Consider the following 15553-nt stretch of genomic DNA (forward strand, 5'->3'; position numbering starts at 1 on the left):
TTTACTAACGGGCGTTGTGCGGGAGTATGTGGAATTTTGTCTTGTGTAGGATCAATTCAGCCCAGAATGTTTTCACTAGGAGGCAATGCCACCACATACGTATGTAATGGGCTCGGTCATCACAACTCCTCCATCAAAGGTCTGGAGTGAAATACATGCAATGTAAACATACTAGAGCAAAGGGGCAATATTTTAACACTGTGTAAGTGTTTACTTTGTGCTGGAGGCAAATGGACGAATGGGCCCCTCTGTACCACATCTGAGCCCAGGTTGAACCATCGAGGCATCTCCCCAAGTCTCCCTCAGTCTTGCTCTCATTTCTCTACATCAGTATGGGGAAGAGACTGTTGAAGATGCTAGCAGGGTGGCGTAAAGGCAGGAGATGCCCTTTTGTGTAGAGCGTTAAGAAAGTATGAGCTCGAACGGGATCTTGTTTCTGCTAACTTTTGGGCATACTTGTTTGTTGGGGACCCAGTGTAGTTACTGTGTTAGTTGGAACTCCTCATGTGTTGTCAGAGCGAACTCCTCCCTGCATGACTGCTAACCTAGTGGTTCCCCAGCTTCATACAGTTCTCCCAGTTAAGGTGGTTTACTATCTCTGCAACTGGCGCAAAATCCGAATTGTGCAGTATCGGGGAGATGAGGGACAGATGGGTTGAATGCCATGGCATTGGCATAGTAAGTCCCAGTAACAGCGAACCATCTCTGTAGCACAGAGCAGGCTTTTCTGCTTTGGAAAGTGATCTCGCTGTCATGGCCACATTAAGTAGTGTAACTGGACTGCGGAATGTCCTTGTCCCAAGGTTTCTCATGGATTGGTATATGGAAGGTGATGCCAGTCAAAGGTGGGACATAACTGTGCTGCATGGATATAATAAACAATATTCAGAAGGCCTAGGCCACCCATCACCGTTGTTTTTTACATTGTTGCATGAGGAACTCTGGAAGAATTGTTATTCTATATGAAGCAGAGCAACTGGTGTTGGATTGCTGTTAATGTGTCTGGGGAAATCATAATGGGTGTGTTTGGGCGACATAGCGTAGTCAGGCAGGAAGTTCATTTTTATGCTATTAACCCGGCCCAGCCAGGATATCTCCAATTTGCCTCACTCTCCGTTCAAAGACCTGACATAGGTCTTTGAACAGGATGTACAGAGAGGGGGAATGTTGGCATTAAAAACTGGACTATGGCACTGGTGAGATTGACTCCTAAATAGCGAACAGAAGAGACCTCCCAAGACAGACCCCTGGTCATTAGGAGTGATCGTTAGTTCTGTTGTGGGTCTGCAATCCTCATACCTTTCGATTTTTGGAAGTTAATTTCATAGACTGAGACAGCTTCAAGGTGATGGAGCATTGTTAGCAATTCAGATAGAGATGTCTCAGGTTTGGTTAGAAAGCAGAGCACGTTGTGTGCAAAAAGGGTCAGTTTATAAGTTTTGCCATTGGGATCCATGGTGAGGGCAAAAATCAGGGGGGAACAGGAGTGATCCCAGCCTGGCCCCTTGGTTCAGTGTTACAAGTGAAGAGTAGTTACCATTCACTTTTACGTAGACAATTGGAGCCACCTATTTTTCTAGAATTAAGGCCATCACATGGGGGCCAAAGCCAGTCTTGTTCAGGATTCAATGCAAGTATTCCCAATCCACCCGGGCAATGGCCTTCGCAGCATCAAGTTCGTTTTGGAGTGAAAGGCCAAGTCGATCAAGTACATTGCCAGGTGGATGTTATCTCAGCCCTGACGTTTGTGGATGAATCCAGACTGGCAAGGGGAAACCAGGAGCAGCCAGAGCTCGTTTAGCCGGGCAACTAAGATTGAAGTGAAATTCGTGAAATCGAAATTGAGCAAGGTAATAGGAATATATGATGTGGTGGGATCGTTGCCTGGTTTAAGTAAGGACATCATTAGGGCCTCTCTCATTGTTGGGGGTCACTGTTTGTAAAATTAGGAATGAGTTGAATACCTTGCAGAGGAAATCTGCTAAGAGGTTGCTAAAGGCTTTGTAAAAAGAGATCGAGAATCCTGCTGGGCCTGGGATTTATTTGGTCCCAGGCAGGACATCGCCACTCAGACCTCATCAGGAGGTCTGCCATTATGGTTGGATCGAGATGTGGGAAAGTAATGTTGTCGAGATAAGACTCCTGGTGGGTGAGGACAAGGGGTTGAGACCTGTAGAAGTTACCATAGTAGACTGCGAATACATAGAGGATCATTTCTGTCTCTGTATGGGTGGCCCCCATCTAGTCTGTTACGGGATAGATGTAGTTCAGTTTGTTTTTGTTTCAGCTTGTGGGCTAGAAGCCGGTCAGCTTTGTCACCTTTGTCACCTTTCTCATAGGGTTATTGATAAAGGTAAAGTAGCTTATGTGCAGCATCTCTCTGGTAGAGGTGTTCAAGTTCACCCCGTGTCTAGCATCCTAGCATTCTAGGGCTAGGTAAAATGTGGCATGGTCAGACAACAGGGGACCCTGATAATGATGTTGAGGGTATGATTTCGGATCTCTGGGGACACCAGGAAGAGGGTGATTCTTGAGTGAGTTTTGTGTACATTTGAATAGTGCATGTAATCTTTTTTGAATCCATGGGAATCTCATAACAAATTGACAACACCAAGATCATGGACGCCTTGAGTCAAGGAGGGCTGGGTGGCACTTGGATTGAGGTGCTGAGCTGATCTATCTAAGGCTACATCTACGAAAGCATTTAAGCTGCCCCCAATAATAAGCATGCCAAATGCAAAATCTGCAACTAAGGGCATTAATGTTTTGTGGAATGCATCTTTTGTGTTGTTGAGGCCATATATATTAAAGATAGCATATTGGTGAGAGGCAATCATATACTGGAGGCCCAGGACTCAGCCTTCTCTGTCTGTGTGTTGATGAGCGAGTCACAGTGGATTAAAATGGATACTCCTCCGGTTTTGGTGGGGCTCTTAGTGTGATATTGTAGGGAAAACCAATATGATTGTAAACATGTGGTGTCAGACCTTAACAAGTGTGTCTCCTGTTGTAGGGTGACATCAGTGGCCTGGTGTTGAAGCCACCTGAGGATGGACTTTAGTTTACTAGGAGAATTTAAGCCTTGCACATTGAATGTGATGATCTGAAGCTGTTCCATCTAGTGTATGTGGTAGTGTTTGGCTATCATAGTGCCTGTGACCACCATGGTGGCATGTATCAAGTATAAGGAGGTAATGTGCATGTGTACATGAAATGGTGCATTGCAGTAATTCTGGCTAACAAAAACACAGAACAAAACACAGTAGTACAGAACATGTACATGAACAATCAACTGTAACTCACAGTTCGGTTTGGCTTGAGAGGACCCAAACCCTTTTGTCAAGCCACTGTCAGCCATTTGGTGGAGGGCAGCTTCCTGAATCAGTTGTGCCTGTTAGAAATAACTCTTGTCTGGAGTGCTATCCCCAAACTTTTTGCCTTTCTCCTTCCATTTTTCTGACCCTCTTTTTGTTGACTTTAGGACTCTGGGCACCTTACGACTGCTAATCAGTGCTAAAGTGCATGTGCTCTCTCCTCTAAAACTTGGTATAATTGGCTTGCACCTGTTTGGCTTATTTAATTCACCTGTAAGTCACTTGTAAAGTGCTACACCATATAACCAGGGCCTGCAAATTAAATGCTACTAGCGGGCCTGCAGCATTTTACTATCACTTTGACTGGGTAAGTCAAACTACTTGCCAAGGCCTAAAATCCTGTTTTATTGCACCTAAATCATCCATAAGGTAGGACCTACATAGCCCAATGGGCAGGGTCCTGTGTATCTAAAAGGAAGGATGTATATTTTTATGTTATACATAACCTAGTAGTGACAAACAGCCTTTTTTGTTTCTCAGTACCGTGAATGCTGCTACTCTCATAGCGTTGCATTGGGAATTCCTTTATACATGTCTAAGTGGTACTTTCTGATCTGTGAGGAGTAGTGTGGGCATGTTTGTTATGTTTAGAATGTCAGTGAGAAATTCTGCTTACTGGTGTAGGTGGATTTTACATTACTATTTTAGATATACCACTTTTAGAAAGTGCAAAAGAAAAAGGGGTCTGGCCCTTGAGACAGCGAGGCTAGCCAATTTAAATCAAATAACAAAAAATGCCAAAGCTGACATATTAATTTTGCTTGACCAAAATATGGGGACACAACTAAATGAATGCTCCCACAGTTTAATTATGAAATGTCATTAGAATTCAGTCGAATATATACATCAACAATGTCGAACACAAAAAACAACAAAACGTGTACAATGTTTCTTACAAAACTCCAATATGATTAATTGACACTGCAAAAAACATATTTTTCACAGACTGATCACATATATACAATGGCATACATAGATAAAAATTGATGAAAAATTGGTAACCAGCTTCTGAAAGAAAACTCAATGAAAGCCAGAGCTCAATTCACTCACCGCTCCTGATTGTAGAACCTACTCCTAAGTCTGCTGAGGAATAAAAGAGAGAAGGAGAAACACAAGAGTATAATTCTGAATTTTATCACAGGCTTCAAAAAGATCCCACTAAAGAACTCCAAGTAGAAGTAAAAGTCATGATTAAACACGCTTTTGAAGATGGTATGATTGGACCTAGAGTGTGTGAATTTCTAGTTAATAGAAACCCTTGTGTTCTGGTTTCATACCTTCTATTCAAAATGCACAAGAATGAAGAGAGGCCCTCTGGTTTGCCTGATAGTTTTGTGTTGATTCAGTTCTAGAGCCCATTGCCAAATATGTTGATGTGTTTTTTAAGCCCCTATTTCAAACAGTTCTGTCACATTTGAGAGATACTACTGATTTCATTAAGAAAATTGAAGATGTGGATTTTAATTCCGAGTATCACATTTTGGTGACATTAGATGTGGTGTCACTATACATGCCGATTCCCCAAGAAGATGATTTAGATGCTATTGAGATGTATTTGGAGAACAGGCCTAGGCCGTACTGGGTTCCAACTGATTTCATCTTAAAATTGGCTCGGTTTGCTTTGAAAAAGAATTACTTCAAATTTCGTAATGAACTTTTTCTTCAAGTAAAAAGGACAGCGATGGGTTGTCCCTTTGCTCCAAAATTTTCAGGTCTGCACATGGCACAGTTTGAAGAACAATTTGTTTATAGTAGCAATCCTTTTCTGCACCACATTGCGAAATAGTTTCGATATATCAATTACATTTTTTTGTGATTGGTCTGGTACAGCAGAATCATTGAACTATTTTGCAATTTGGTTTAATCATAGATTGAATTACATTAAATTCTGTCTTAGTATTAGCTGTCAAACTATTACATTTTTCAATGTTAAGGTTATGCCTCGAGAAGGAAAACTAAAAACATTATTTACCAAGACCACTGATTGCAATAAAACCTTGCATTATTCCAGCCGTCTCTTTCACAGTCTTCCTGATAATCTACTCTATGGGTAGTTTTTGCAAATTTGTCACAATTGCTCAGAAAAAGAAGCATATTTTGAACATGGCCAGAATTTATGCTGTAGATGACGAGAGAGAGGTTATCCGAAAAAATTGTTAAAGAAATCCATGAAATGGGCATGGTGAACTCCAAGTGAATCATTGTTTACAAGACACAACAAGACTGAGTCAGAGAGGTCAGCTTGTGTATCCACAGACAAACAAGTTTAAGAAAACAGACTTGCAGAATCGGCATTTGATTTTTAAACTTGACAAATCGTTTGAGAGACCTTTGTTTGTCCTGGAAAAAGACCAAAGAGAAGGAAGTCAAGTGATAAGAGCATGCACACCACCAGGTTCGGTCAGAAATGGTTTACGTCATGTCTGGAACTTGACATCAGTTGAAGAACATCATAAATGTGGGTCTTGGGTCTGCTGCAATCACGCAATTGAAGGAAAAGAGTTTGTGCATAAATATATCAAATGGAGTAATCTTGAACTGTCAAACTGTAAAACCAAAAATGTGGTATATAGTATTGTGTGTCCCTGCAAAACTGTGTATTTTGGTAAGACCAACCAAGAAGTAAGACAGAGGATCACACAACATATGTCTAGAATAAGACGTAAAATTACAACTGCACCATTGCTGAATCATTTCTTAGAATATCATCACTCAGAGAATGATTTAAAATGGACAGTGTTGGCAGTGGTAACCGTTGACCCCAGATGTGGTGATTTAGATTACTAATGAGAAAAGAAGCCCATTTAATTGTGAGATTTAACACTGCATTGGATGGTCTTAATGAACTTAATGACTTGCACAATTTATTGTAAGTGAGGAAATAACTTATTTGAGTCAGCACACTGGAAAGTTTAATTTGCCTTGGTTTGGGTAGGTAAGAGACATTATTGGCCTATCCAGTTTGTGATTTTCACACTCTATTGGTCTGGATTGAAAAGGTGACATTGTGAGGCTTAGAGATGTTATGCAGGAAGTGACCGTAGTGGTAGGTTCTAATTGTTTGCTTTTTAATTTATTAGTGAAACAGTTTGTTTTGGAATGGGTCGATTGCCAAATCAGAGTGAATCCAAAAGGAATACTGCAGGTCCCAGAATCCCACTTGACTTGTCCCACTGCTCCATAGCACAAGTGTTGTTTTAATGAAGGAAGAATTTTTGAAGATGTTGGTCTATTCATTTTTGCAGATGTCACATGTGATCCTTTTGGCAAGTTTCCCATGTGGTTCATAATGGAATTGTTACACTATTCAGCCCCAATTGATTTAGGGTTTGATTAGAGCGGTCCTTCAGGGTTTTACTATACGTTCCAGAATCCACTTCTAACAACTCTAGATGCGGTTTGGTGACTGTGATAGATTTGTACACATTTAATTAATGGCATTATTGGTGGTATAGGCTTGGCCTACTGCCTGTGCTCGTTGCAGTGTATTTTTTGCTATTTTCCTCTGCGGTTTGTGCATTGCAGTAATAACACAGCATCTAAAATGACCAGAGCCTTGTTTAAGACTCAGAGTTCCTGAGCGCAACCATTTCCTACCTGAACCTTGAGGGGAGGAGTTGAGTCGCTATAATTGTGTGAGTGTGTGTGGGAAGATGGTGAGTAATATATTGGATCATGGCATCTCTGATGGAATTTTTTATCTGCCAAAATCATAATGACCCCCTTTGTGCTTGTTCCTTTTTAGTATGTCCATGAGTTCTGAGTCCTGAGGAGAACCCTTAAGATTTGTGGGTTCGAAATGCATCAGCAAGAAGGAGCACCCAGAGAGCACAAAGGAAGTTTGTTATGCAAATAGGATTTGTGACAGGGAAAGTGAGTGTTTGGGCAGATACACAAATAGATGAATGAATAGGACTGGCTAGGAATTTTTATGTGGTTCAGATACATGACTTATCCTCAACAGTGCACACACTTATAGCAAAAGATAATACAATGAGAGGCATGCAATTCATCAAAGATGCTTTGCCAATACATGGGCAGGCTCTCTATTTGCCTAGATAGGCACACAGTTGAATAAGAATGTATCTAGATCATGCCACTGATGAGCAGTTTCCATATGTCACTCAAATATTTGTGCCCAAGTTGCGAAACTCTTGTGTTTTCAAAGTATGCTGAACTTCTAAGAAATCGTTGGAGTGCATTTAGGTTTTTGAGGGAGGCGTTAGTTTTACATTACCCTTATTTCTGCATGGTGCTGTAGAAACCTTTGCAGGTGCTGTAGAGAAGGAATAGGGAACAGGACACTACTGTGTGCAGGGAGTGGGTAGCACAGAAAAATCACATAAAACAGGTGGAACTGGTATTCCTATACACATTGGATGCCTTTGAAGCATGCTATTATAATATACTAAGGAAGTCAGCACAGCTGCATTGAAACTAACATTTACCTACCAATGAAACCTTCAGTGATATTGAAGCCCAGTTTATTATGTTAAAACAGACTGTCCCGAACTTCATGAGGTCAGTGAACGGTATCTGTTGGGAATCTGTCAATATCTTACACATAGCAGAAATCTAAAGACATTTACAACAGTACCGACAATGGGCCTTAATTCCCAGAGAGAGTAACAGATGGTGTTTCAGTCACCCTCCAGTGTTCGTGGACCATATTGATGTTTCAGGCCTTGCCACCTGAGCAACTGCTACAAAGAGGGCTGAAGTATGGTGGCTGTGGTACTGTTTGATGCAGGTTCCTTTGATAAGATATTACAAAATGTATCCATTTGGGTCCCAGGCCTGTCAGAAATCACTGTAGCAAGAGTGGCAGTGGTACTAGTGCAGCAATACTGTTGCTCTCCAAATGGGTGTTAAAGTACTCCCCTACAAGTCTCATAGACAAGGAAGATAGAGTTAACTAAGGAGGTGGTGTAGGGCTAGAATGCATCATAAATAGTAGTAAGAGCTACTAAGTTCAATGTTCAAGGAACTCCTTACTTTGAAAACAGAATAACTTTAATTACGTAGAAGAATAAAGATCTGCACATGAAATTAGGGTAAACAGTATAAACCAGTAGTGCCTCACACCTTTTAGGCCTGCGATCTCACCCCAAATTGTTTTAGAGCTACCATGCACTAAGAGATAGAAATCAGATTAACATTGAACCGTATGGTCCGCTTTAGTCTACCCAGCAGGTTCTCAGTATAATTAAATTAAGGAGGAAACATTTGGGCACTGAAATTCAGTATCTACTTTCACAGACATAAATAACATGGGCTATTCACAAAGGTAACTTACACTTGTGAGTAGTTTACATGTGTAATTTACTCTTACACTTTCAGTAACTTTACTACTGTTGGATATTCACAAAATCTGAGTGAAAACATGCTCAAAAGTGTAGATTTACACACCTCCACCTCCTGAAAATGAAGATGGAGCCACATTTATGAGTGTCATTTACAACTGCAACAAAGTAACATGAGGAAGTCATGCACCACCAATGGCCAAACAATGATACTGCATCACCCTCTCATGGAAAACAAAGGAGACAGGGACTTAAAATAAAGCCCCATAGGAAATAATGTTAAATTGAATTAGATTATTTTAAATAGTTTCAAATATAAATAAATACAATTTCACGTTAAACATATATAAATATAAAACATCCTATTGAACTAGAAAATGTTTTAGCAACCTTTTTTGAATTTATAAATTAATGCAACATTAATGTTTACAAAAATATAATGGAACTATGTTTGTTTAATTCTGCACACCACTTTTAATAACTATTGATGCCTAGTAAAAATTACTTTTTTACTTTTTGTTATTTTATGCTGTGAAGTGATATTTTAGTTTTAACTTAAGAAAAATAGTTTTAATTGAGTTTAAAATAGAGAACTTAAAAAATGAATTTAAAATTGAGTTAATCGTTCTGTAGATTATTTTCTTCTGTTCTACATTTCAAGCAAATATACACAATTACTTTACAATGATATTAAATACACAAGTATTTTTTACTAATTTATGGTAAGGTTTAATAAACCTTTTATATTTTCCCTGCAATATACTATAGGATAAAACATAGGGACAATTAAAAAAAAAAAACACATTCTTGAAATAAAAAAAATATATATATTTTGATGGTAAATATGAAAGTAAATTAATTTTATATATTCAATGTAATTGTAGAACAAACCAAAACAATACTATTAACTTAATTTCATTTACATCTTTAAATCATGTAATACATTAAATAAATATATTTCATATCTTATAATAATTACATTAAATTAAATACCTATGCTATTTGCTATTTATAAAATGAATATGTACTTGTTTCTATATTCAATTATTATACTTTTTTACATTATTTTCTATGGGTTTTATTTTAAGCCCCTATCTCTATTGTTTTCTGTGGAACTATATTGAAGTTGCAGTGTTTGACCATGTATGGTGCTGGACTTTCTCCGTCTGTGAGATGGGGTAACTTGCTACTGTTTTGGGTCCCTTTTTGTCTGTAGTAACTTTAGAAGTGCTGTTTGTGAATAGCAATGGGCTTACTCTTTTGTGGGTGGGCACATACCTCTTCCTAAACCCCCCCTTGTCATTCCTAAACCCCTCCTTACTCCTCCCTAAAACCATCCCAATTAGAAGTAAGTGTGCCTGTTTTGTGAGCCACTCCCCCAGTCCCTCCCACATTTACTACCAAGTAGTAAACTTACATGTCTATAGATCTTCCCATAGCAAAGATAGGAGAGTCGGATGTGGAGATTTCACACGTAGCGGATAGTATTTTGCAGTCTTTTAATAGTAATATTGTAGTACTACTAATGTACTACAAAATTACAGTTTGTGAAGAATCCCTTAAGAGTGTGATCAGAGCACCTCCTACAAAGTCCCCAGAAGTGCGCCACCAACTTCATTTTGGTGACATTTTGTTTATTAAATTTTATTCAATGTTTCTGACTTGGCTTGAGATTTTTATTGCTTTGTGTTTTGTCTTTATTACTGCTTGGGTGCTACATAAATACTTTACCCATTGGCCTAGGATAAGCCTGTCTGTTCTTTACCATAGCCATCAGGGTGTTCAGCTCAGCTTAATTTAGTGACATTGAGGGGTTCACCCGGAGTTGTGATTAATCACCCACCCCAAATAATAATCTAATTGTTTCTTACATAGAGTTTGCAATTCTAGTGGAAGACTTTTTCTGAAAAATAATGAAGTGCAAAAGAGGAGTTTGTAATCCTATGAATGACTTGTTTTGAAAACTATCAAAGAGTAACGTTTTTACCCCTATTGGAAGACTCAATATTTTGCCTTTATAAAAGTTTGTGTGAAAATACTCTAATTCATATGATGTCTTTTATTAACTTCTTGAGCAAACAGATTATGAGGATTCCAACTTCCAATCCTCATTTACCTGAAGCCACAACTATATATAACCATTGCCTAGCAAATATGCAATGTGCCACAAGAAACTATTTTAGACATTCAGACTAGGCTGCCACAATTTGCAGGTTTCATGACAGTCATGTGGTTCCATGAAACATGTAGTCTTTCTTGACTTTATTCAGGTGTTTAAGAAGCGTATCCATCTGAAAGGCTAACCATCTGTCCAAGTGATGGCCATACAGTGACCATTTCTCCATCCTCTTCTGGTGCTGAAAATGTGCATGTTTGGGAGAGTTGGCGGGACTGGTACTCATGGAAAATTATGTCATATGCTGCAACCTAATATAGTTTTAAAATCAACATTTTCTACAGTGTTTATATTCGGTCTGCTAACGAGAAGAGAACTCTGATATTTAATGATTGTATAAATCGAAGTAGACTGCACAAGGATAAAGTGCAAAAACCATAGAGGTAAACTGAATTTTTACGGCTACATATTTGTGAATTGCACATAGATTCCTGTTACTCTTTCTTTAAACCATGTTTCCTCATACCACATCCTATTGGACACTTATTTTACTCCTTGTTCTCACACTACCACTTTCACTTTCAGTTTCTCTAATCTACCCTTTAAACCTAACATGACCTTACCTGTAGCCATTCTTACTCCAACTCTAATTGTAACAGCTTTGCTTATGTCTTCTTTCACAACATTTCCTACTCTACCCCTAACATTAATGCAAATCCTAGTTAACCTAACTCTTTGCTAATTACTTATCCAATAGCGAAATCTTACCCCAATCCTAAACCTGCGTTACCTTTACCCTACACCTTGTAATGTATTTTACATCATGCCTCACATCCTACCTTCCTGTAAACTAAGACCTATCCCATAGGCATTACCTAATCCAACCCTACATTCCTTGCTAACCTTATTACCCCATGTTTTTCCACTACCTTTTTCTACTGTTTGCATGTTATATTTTTTTACTCAACTTTTTTGCTTATCTAATTGTTGCCTCCATTAATTTTTTACTCTATTTTTGTTAAGTATTTTACTGCAAACCTATTCTACAGCATACCTATGACTGAAGTGAAAAAGGGACAAATGCAGCGAGGAAGGGTTAGTTTTTGGTATGCGAGGCACTGGAGACAATGATTGTTGTACAAATGGCTGTTTAGGAATCGAATCGGGTTTTCTTCGGTTTTCTTCTGTCGTTCAGAGTGGTAGGTAACAAATGAAAATTCAGTGTGGGGCTTTTTGATGAATCAGAAGGAAGACGATTTGATGAGAGGGTTTTAAGAGATTAGATGCTGGGAGGACAAAAGGCCTCCCGTGTACACCACAAAGTTCATCAGAACAGAATTTCCTTGTTCAAGTCCATGCTAGTTGCTACAGAAGTATATACATGCTGTATTATAGAGTCACTGCTTACCATGCTCATTATCAATATTTGATAATGCTTTATCGTCAGCTAGAAATAATTTAACTCATCAAGCTGCAGTCACACCAACAGAAGAAAACAAACCTTTAACCTATCCGACTTGCTTCGAGCTTGTTTTGTCTGCATCACTCCAGAAATTGATAGTCCTGTTTACACTCCATCACCAGCCTGGAAGGGCGTCAACAGGCCCAAACGTTTTGAATACATTGTCAGGGTGAGCTCAGGGCAGTGGAGGGCGTGCTTGGAGACAATTACCAAGAAGTGCTCCTTATCACCAACTGACTTCTGGTCATTGATGTGAACACATATATTATACGACACTCGAGCCCTGTATATTGTACCTAACCCATTTCCCTTCCCATAGTTGTACACTTTCAGGGGCAGATTTATTTAAAAAGTCACACAGCGCAGCAAGGGAAAGGGCAGGAATGCACCATACTTAACAATGTACAGTGCATTTTTAGCTTTCCCCGGCACCAGCAGACAATGTGCTGCCTAGCGCCAACGCAGGTGCCCTTGCACCATGGTGCAAGGGTGCCTGCGTTGTAAACAGGATTGCTTTTGTTCAGGAAGGAGCAACATCCTGCGCAAGAACAATCCCATAAGGCGTGTTCCTCTTTCTATGTGTGCTGCAGAGTGCAGAGTCCTTGACCCGATATATTGCCCACTCTCTCTGTCTTATTTTGAGACTTGTATGTTTCTACCTAGTTGTGTGAATCTCTAAATATATAAACCCTCATAAATGATCCTCTCTCCACAGACATTGCTCTAGCATTGATCATGGGTCTGCACACCGATCCCAAAGATAGCCAGACCCTGGGTAGCCACGAACGTGAATTCTTGCTATTGATGTTGTCACCTCACAACTCCAACCTCCAGTACATTGCGTTCCCCCATTCAAATCTGACAAGAACATTACCACTTACTATGCTACATTTGATGAATTTTAATATTAAATTGATCTGAAGTCAAGGGCATGTAAAAAAGGACTAGTAGGGTCAGATCAATATAAAATTTACAAAGTAGCCAAATAAGGTAATTTTGGGTACACTAAAAATTAATTAATGTAATTTACAAAGTCATCTGTTGTCCTGAAATTCCAGTGTGGGACTAGTCCTGATGATCCTACTTTGGACGCCCCTGCTTTTCAGTTTATTGTTGTGTTTCACATTTGGTATTTTTCACAGCTTTCAACTGTCGACAAGCAAAAAAAAACTCATGTTTTTATTTCTTACTCCTCATTGCCTGTAGAGTGTGATAGCTGGAATAATTATCCTAGTATAGTAAAATGTTTCACTTTTCACAAGCAGTTATGAAGACATAAATACGCACTCACTGAACTAACAGACAAATCCAGATTTGCCTTCACAAGAAAAAATTGCTTTAATCATTAACATCAAATGCTATTTATAGCCATAAATACTCTGTGTTTGAGGATGTTTTCTTTCAGGCTTTTAAGCTGAGCTAGCCAAAAGAGGAGAGGGTGCCAAAAAGATAAAAAGTGGAGAAGAACGATTTTCAAGATGGGTTTTTAAATTAATGGCATATTTCAATAAAATAAACTTCCTTCGAATTACAGGTAGGAAGAAACAGAACGTCAACAAACGGAATGCCTACAATATGGAAAAATCTTACCTTTTTGAGAAGTTCAGAAATGTAAAAATAAAGTTCTACACACTTCCCATGAATAATTTACATTTATGTATCATGTTTTCTTTTTCGAAATGGTTTCAGCTTGGTTGCATACTAACTGAAAATGAGTGGATGAGACGCAAGTCGATTACCACGCAATTAATTATTAAACTGCGTTATTCGTGTAGCATTTCACCCTAGTAAATTCGGTTTTCACATTTTTGCTTAATTACAGTTACTTTAATTTAACATGAGGCACCCGGAGCCATCCATTCCAACATCACAAGGAAAAGAGGTATGGATGGAGCTCGTCCTTACACACCGCAAAATAATTTTAGAGGAGGCTCAAAAGGGCACCTAGGTCTAGGGATCGAATGGTATCCACTGCTGGGCTTGGATCATTGACGAATCACGGGTACTATGGGGAGAGAACCATTAGGGTAAGAGTGACATAGGGACTGGAACGATGGTAGTATAAACAGTCCTGCAAAGTGAGCAACCCACGGAGCCAGGGGATAGTCTGTCCCTGCTGTCCTACACCTGGTGTACTGTAGTTACTAGGGATAGCTGAAATTGCATTGGAATGCCAATGACTGTCAGACCCTATAAGTTGTTGGGATAGGACTGGGTAGCTGCTATTCCCCTGATAAGGATCCCTTTAATGTATTCCCCAGAATATGCACAAGTGTTATTAAGGAGAGTTGGTACACAATTCTACTTTCGTTACTCTTTCGAGGGAAGAGGAGAGAATACAAAGTAAACTAATTTCCTAAACTGGTGAGACGCTAGGTTGCAGCATTTGTATAAGGAATTCACGATCACTTTGTGAATCTGGTCTTCACACCTACATTCACATTCGATAGCCTCTCCTGTTACATCAATCAGGTTGCTGTATTCCAGGTCCTACCCATCTGGGTCATGGGCTGTGCTCTGCCTTTTGGCCATTATTTGCTCGTAGTGTGCCTGTGAGGAGATGACAGTGGCTCCAGGAAGAGGAAAGTCAGTTGTTTTTTGCCCCTTACAAGTGCCCTAGGGTGTTAATATAGAAAGACTAACATTAAGGTCTTTTAATTTTGAGTAGTACCCACGCTGAATTGATGTATTCCAAGGTTCTTTTATGTGATAATGAAGGAAAAGGAGGCTCTAGGGAAAAAATGATCACCTAGGTTCGCACAAGGTGGTCTAGTGGAAGCCACACTAAGGCATTGTTTCCTGGTTTCTTGTTGTGCAATTCAGCCACTAAATGGTTATCTCTTCCTCTCTCCCATTTTAGATGAAAACGTATTGCTCTCTGCTTAATTCTGTGTGGCAAGAAATGATTGAACTTTGTTAAAACCACCCGGGCTATGCATGTTTCACAAGGATTGGTGGCAGTAGTGTTTCGAGAGGGTGATGTTCTAATGCAGCAGCTGAAATTAAAACCAGAGCACCCATCCTTGGTGAGTGCATTGAGAACATTTGCTCCATGCAGATAAGGTCTTTATTCATCGTCCTCCATTCTTATATTAACTCCTCGCCTTAACCCTCCCCCATCCAACTATGTATTCATTCATTGAGCCAAGAAGCTGTTGCGTAGGCTCTCATTATTCTAATGAGACTACTGGATTTGGGCAGCAGAATCACCTGCGGTGTGGGGGACTGAGTCTAACCCACTACAGGTGACACCTGTCACCCTAATCTGGGTTTCGCTCCAGCTAACTAGCAGTGCCTC

Source organism: Pleurodeles waltl, chromosome 4_1, assembly GCF_031143425.1.
Source record: "Pleurodeles waltl isolate 20211129_DDA chromosome 4_1, aPleWal1.hap1.20221129, whole genome shotgun sequence".
NCBI classification, from domain to species: Eukaryota; Metazoa; Chordata; class Amphibia; order Caudata; family Salamandridae; genus Pleurodeles; species Pleurodeles waltl.